The sequence below is a fragment of the Epinephelus moara genome, chromosome 9 (assembly GCF_006386435.1).
Source record: "Epinephelus moara isolate mb chromosome 9, YSFRI_EMoa_1.0, whole genome shotgun sequence".
Classification (NCBI taxonomy): domain Eukaryota; kingdom Metazoa; phylum Chordata; class Actinopteri; order Perciformes; family Serranidae; genus Epinephelus; species Epinephelus moara.
In genome coordinates this window covers 38,810,686-38,817,098 of record NC_065514.1, presented here as the reverse complement: position 1 = coordinate 38,817,098, position 6,413 = coordinate 38,810,686, and the positions used below count along the sequence as shown (strand labels likewise).

The 6,413-nt window shown below is 42.5% G+C and overlaps 1 protein-coding gene across 2 annotated transcripts in view; it reads right to left on the bottom strand.

The window, feature by feature from the left end:
• LOC126395330 (multivesicular body subunit 12B-like) overlaps window positions 1-5,911 on the bottom strand; it is a 74,386-nt gene extending 68,475 nt beyond the window's left edge. Inside the window, exon 1 of one of the 2 annotated variants that reach the window (XM_050052724.1) lies at window positions 5,471-5,911. The gene's annotated coding sequence lies outside the window, so the exon portion shown is untranslated. The remainder of the gene's footprint in view (window positions 1-5,470) is intronic. The other variant, XM_050052725.1, reaches the window with a different exon arrangement.
• Between the last annotated feature and the right edge of the window lie 502 nt (window positions 5,912-6,413).

Here is a 6,413-nt window from a genome sequence, read left to right as displayed (position 1 = left end):
CTACTTTCTTGAGTAAACCACTGGGCGGAGTGACACAGTGGGCAGCTGAGACAGTGCCGTTGTTATTGCTTGTAGCCATTTGCGGTATCGTCAGCTGGACACACCAGAAGGTTTGAGGAAAGTTTACAAGTGTTTTTGTAAATCATGGTTTACACATGCATTGTAAAAGGTTGCAGTAACAAGCCAAAGACATGGAGCAGAGTGAAGTTTCACGTAGCACCAACCCAAAATACGGACAGGATGAAACAATGGCTATTTGTGCTGGACGTCGACCCCAACACGCCTGTGGAAATGGTCCGGAAAATGTTTGTGTGCTCCTGCCATTTTTTACCAGAGGACTACGCTGAAAGGATGGAGCGCAGAAGCTCAGGAATGGTTCACACTCCTTTCTTGAGAGACACCGCCATACCATCTGTCGGCATCACTAAACGAGCAGACATGGTAAGTGATCGTTGTGTATTTTGCTCAGCAATCTCTCTGCTGTAACGTTACCTCCATGTTGAGTAACATTAGCCTACAACCCAAGCATGGTAAATAAGGCTAAAATGCAAATGTTGTTGTGGTCATGTTATGGATAAGTGCTTGCCCAGAACATATAGTGAAGTGACTAGTGTTGTCACGATACCAAAGTCTTTGTTTCGGTACCAATACCAATATGAATTTCGATACTTTTCGATACTCTTCGGTACTTTTCCTAAGGAAAAGTCCTTTAGGATACAAACCTTTAGAACAATAAATAGTAGGGGTGTAACGGTACCAAAAAAATCATGGTTAGGTAAGTACCTCGGTACGGACGTCACGGTTTGGTAACTCAAATGTTCCACCAAGTTTGTGTTGTCTTGTGTTGTCTCCCTTTGCGAGGCAGACTTTCTCTTGTCTTTGTTCACGTGTGCCAGCTGCGAATGTTGATACAGGTGTTGTCATACACACCACTTGCGCAATCTGTGCTCCAGTAGGAACAAGAAAGGCGTTTGTGTGCATAAATGAGTAAAATGAGTAAAATAAATTAACTAAATTAATGAATTGAATCAATTTCAAAGTACCGGTATTTTCCAAATGCAGTATAGTACCGTTTAGTACCGCGGTACTATTTTAGTACCGGTATACCGTGCAACACTAGAAGTGACTGGCATTACTTCTCATTGTTGGGAATAAACAGACTGCTAGGGAACATTTTATGTTGTTGTTCCTTCAGGAGTTGTGGTGATTTATGAGTGTGGAGTTAGCATGTTCTCCCCGTGTTCTGGTGATTATTTTGAGGCGTACTCTATATTTATATTGCACAGGTGTACCTAATAAAGTGGCCAGTAAGCCCCACATTTACACCACCGGCTCTGGGTCTCCCCTCAGCCCCTCGCTGCTCGGCAGCCTCAACCTCTCTTCTTGCTCTCTCTTCTTCCAAAACCTGTAACTCTTCCTCTGTATATTCTGGCTTCTTCTCAACAAACTTGTTGTTTTGATGACGGGAGTAACTGCACTAAAGATACGCTGTTTGAAATCACTCCGCCCAGCAAGTACTGTATGTCTGGAATGTAGTTCCGGCTGTGCATTTGGCTTCAAAACAACTCTGTCTCGTAATATTACAATATTATTTCATAGCATGGTGAATGTGTAAGCTACAAGTTGTCCACAAGAGCGTTTTGGAGTCATTTGATGATGTATTTGATTAGTTTTGAGGGAGAGAAGGGGCTGTACCGTTCACCTCCATTCTGTGCGCTAAGCAGCGGGCAGCTCTGCTCAATTGTCAATTAAAGGTAATGTACCTACCCATATGACTATAGGGATTACGGCAATAGGCGAATTTGCCAAAATGTCTAACTATCCCTTTAAGTGAATCGGTACTCGGTAGTACCGACGTGAATCGGTACCAAGTACAAAAAGTACAGAGTTTCGGAATCGGTATCCAGCCCTAATAACTATTTACAGACTCTAACAGCCACACACTGTAACAACAGTCTGTAATGTTAGTTTAAGCCATTTTCTCAATTTTGCATGCCCGCTGAAGCCAACAGAAAATATAAAAGACCTGAATAACGATAGGGTTGCAAGAAACTACGCTTTCGCCATAATTTTTAAGTTATTAACTTTTTTGGACTTTTTTTTTCTCTCAGCCCCCACCCCGAGTGGCAGTCCAAGTGTGTCTACCTACACATCGTTGTTTGTAATAGTCGCGAGGAGGAAAATAAATTATACATTCATGGACACTTTTTGTCAAAGCTTGAATGCCAAGAAAATTAAATACTTCATAAAATCGCGATTAAGACTTTTTAATACTTTTTAAGGGCCTTAATTTTCCGACATTTGATTTATCAACTTTTAATACTTTTTAAGACCCCGCGGACACCCTGGTGCCACTTGAAACTGACGAGATGCGTGTCTGTGTGCCGAAGATGCGCGTGTCCGTGCGCTTACTAGCGGGCGCGTCCTGAAGACCTGTGTGAATTTTCCACAGGAGATATTTTTACTTTTTTGTCTATTCAAGAAATTACCCACAAATGCTATACACCAAGAAATATTATTTTATTTATCCATTTTTTTCATTTATGTATGCCTTTTTTACTTATTTATTTTAATATTGTACCTGAAGTTATATTTGAGCAAAAAGGAAAATGTTTCTTAACCTGTGTCACTGTTTTTGTTTGTTTGTTTGAGATGATTATTGAAAATCTGGTTGTATCTTGGTTTATATCTTCTAATAAAGGAAAGATATAGAATAGAGAATACTGCAATATCTTGTGTGCTGTAAAGTGGTTTGAAAAAAAATGAAATCGGAATCGGCCAAAATCAGAATCGGCCATCCAAACACTGCAAATCGGAAATCGGGATCGGCCCAAAAAATTGTAACAGGCTTAAGTCTAAAAAATAGTCTGATTTATTTGACGGTATCAAATCACAATAAAAGCCCCTTTTACACTGACAGATTTTCCACGAGAAAAGCAGCATCCACCTCACATATTTATTTTTCACAGTTGCACACACGTTTGGCTGGCATGCAGAAGCACCTTCTGTGTGTCTGTGTCGAGGGTGCGAGCCGCAGCTTCAGCTGCTCAGGTAGAGAGGCTGTGTAGCCCGGTGTGTTTTTTCGCTGATTCGGTTCTGCAGGTTCTCTGCTGGTACACTGGAGACGGGGATCAAGCAGTTTGTCTCACTCGGGATAGATTGTGCTTTTTTTGGTTCATAGTTTTTGATTGACGTGCGATTTATTCGGCTTTCCTTTCTTTCCCTCGCTCATGAGCACGTCATCAAAATGTGCTGTCGTCGCATTGTTCATGATGTACGACGTGGATTGCCAGGAAATATCCAATCGGTCTGTTTAGATTACAGACCTATTGGCAGATATCTGATTCACATCCGATATATTTCCACATATGAAGGAGGCCTGAATCTGATCTGACAATATCCGATATCATGCGTTTTTTTTTTCCTTTACACGTTCATGTTACAGATCCGATCTGTGCCACTTGAGAGGAAAAAAATCAGAATTGGGTCACTTGAACCATGTAGTGTAAAGTAGGCCTATGTCATATAGGTAAACCAACAAACATTCTTGTATGTCAAACATGGTATGCCCAACCCCTCCTTTACCCTTCTCAACTCTGCGTGAGTGTTGTCATGTATAAAAAGACCCAAAATGAACACTGGAAGCAGACTACTTTATTACTACAAGCAAATTATTTCAAAAGCATTTCTATAGGTATAATTCTGTACCAAGCTTTTTGATCCATATACATGATTGAATGCTATAACCTTGATCACTATAAGCAGTTTCCACTAGGGATGGGCATCAATTTTCGATTATCGATGATCGACTGCTAGGGCTTTTGATCGATCACAAATAATTTTGATCGATAGTCGCAGTGTTTCCCCTACAATGCCTGGCATAGGTCCGACGAGCCGCCGTGCCAACGAGACCCCTCGTCCGGCGAGTCGCCGTGCCAATGAGACCCTTCCGCCCAGCAAGCACGGCGGCTCGACTGGCCTACGAGACCTCCACCGGACCTATGCCAGGCAAAAAATCAGTAACAGACGGAGGCTCTCATCGCTCTCCAAAGCCTCGGTGGCTTCCCTTGAGGCCTCTGAAAACACTACGCCATTGAAAGACGGAGGTTTTGCTTAAAACTGAAGCCTGTAACTCTCACTGGCAGCGGTTGTAAACACCCAGGGGTGAACTGCGCATGCGCGCCATTCTTCCGCTTTGGCCTGAGGGATTGAAGCTCAAAACTGGGGCAGCTGCGCTCTCTTGCGGCGACAGTCTGCACTGCACTCTTTTGTTTTCTCTCTTTTGAAATACTCGCTTATCAATTAATCGATAATTGATCGTTAATTTTTTTTGATGATCGAATAGTGAATTTTAATCGTTTGCCCATCCCTAGTTTCCACAGCATTAACCAGCTCCCATAGCCACATTAAAAAAAAGGATCTCAAATAATTCTTTAAAAAATTCTCATGTCTTTCTGTCACTTCCTGTTAATGATTAAAACTGATACAAATGGTAGCATTTGGAAAAATGTTTAAGATGAATGAGTATGCAAAGTTAGTATGGCCAAGTGTATGGTCTGGATGTTTCTCTGTAGTGACTTTAGCATGTTTCTGATGAGTACATTTGGCATGTTTAACCTGATCTTCATTATTCATCATATGGAGGAAATATCACCTGATTATCTTTGTTTGTACTTGAAGTACATGCTACATTTATAACCAGTTTAAGCTTCTATACTGCAGCCAACGGAAAGGGGTTAAAAGCATCATTAACCTTTTTTAATAAAGTGTTGTGGGGAAAAAACATTGTTCCGTGTTCTAAGTGGCCATATTCCGAATTCACGTCAACGCCCGGACTCTGATCAGTTATTGTCAACTAACTCAAGCATCTCTGCTGAACAGAAAAGCATTAACAGCTGTGACCATCCTGTAACGTTATACCAATGGAATTTGACATGTCCTCTTTATACGTTGTAAGGCACACACTGGTTCTGTAAAACAGCTAACGTTAACTTAGTTAACCATGTAGATAACCAACCCAACTAATCAGCCCTATCTAACGTTACGTCACAACAGGGACAGCACGCCATTTAATGGTAACCAGCTTGCTTTTGTCACCCTTGTTCTCTTGATATGGACCATGATTTAAACGATAGCCGAGATAGCTTAGCTATGTGACAAAGCTAACACGGTAGTCAGCTAGCGTTAGCACGCTAGTAGTAACCAAACACTCGCTGCGACAAATGGGCAATACTGTCAGGTGTTAACGTTGGCTGAGGTATTCCTGGCCTGCGCGTTGTGTAACGTTAAACCTTATCTGCCAGGCGATCTCAGTGTTCACCATACAGTTCTAATGCAATAAATTAACCTTATCCCACCGAGCAAGAGAAAACGCAGCATTAGGTGCCCGAAGACACCGTATCTGCAGTGGTTGCTAATGTTAGCTAGTAAACTAGCTAGCTAACTGGCTGAGTATCGTTAGTCCACTTACCCAGCGAGGGTATCCGTTGAAAGCGGCCGGTCTCCGTGTATTATCCTCTGTCGCAGAGCTTTTCACAGCTTTGAGGAGAATCGCATCGTTACGAAATTGCTAACCAATCCAAAAAATAAGCTGCTTTGTGTATATTTGCATGGTGGTTCCCCTGCTAGCGGTTTCAGGAAGGTGGCATCGGTGGAGCTACGGGGGAACTAGGAACCGTGAAATAATCACTGAAGCAACTGGCGGAGCTTTTTTCCTCCAACTCCCGCCCCGGTGCCTACGTACTAAACATCCATGTACTGACAACAATTACGACGATGCATTATCTTGTGTGTTTAAACCTTTGTGTTGGTTGAGGACATGCGTTTGCATTCTTCCAGATCAACAGACACGTGGTATTGCAGGAGCATATCAAGCATGAATAACATGCAACATTCTTTTAGATGCACAAGACTGGATAACCAACCAAGCAAAGAAGGCAACTGCCCAGGCCCCAGACCCTCAGGGGTCCCAAAGACTCCAGATTTGCCATGTGGCAATTAATTTGTGGTAATTTGCTTAATTGAAAAAAAAAATTTTAAAGATATTTTTAGGGCATTTTTGCCTTTAATTGACAGGACAGTGAAGTGTGAAGGGGGGGAGATAGAGATAGGGAGAGGCATGCAGCAGAGGGCCACAGGCTGGACTCAAACCCGGGCCGCTGCGGCAACAGCCTTGTACATGGGGCGCCTGCTCTACCACTAAGCCATTGACGCCCCATTTGCTTAAATGAATTGATTGTGATTACTGTATGCACCACTAAATGGCACAGTAAACTGGTCTGATGGGGGCCCCAAGACAAACCTGCATTATCACCTGACTTCTTCTCTCCTTCTCTCTCTCTCTCTCTCTCTCGTATTCTATTACTGCATCTTGCTAACTCGGCCATTCTGGATGTCACTAACTCGGCTTCTTC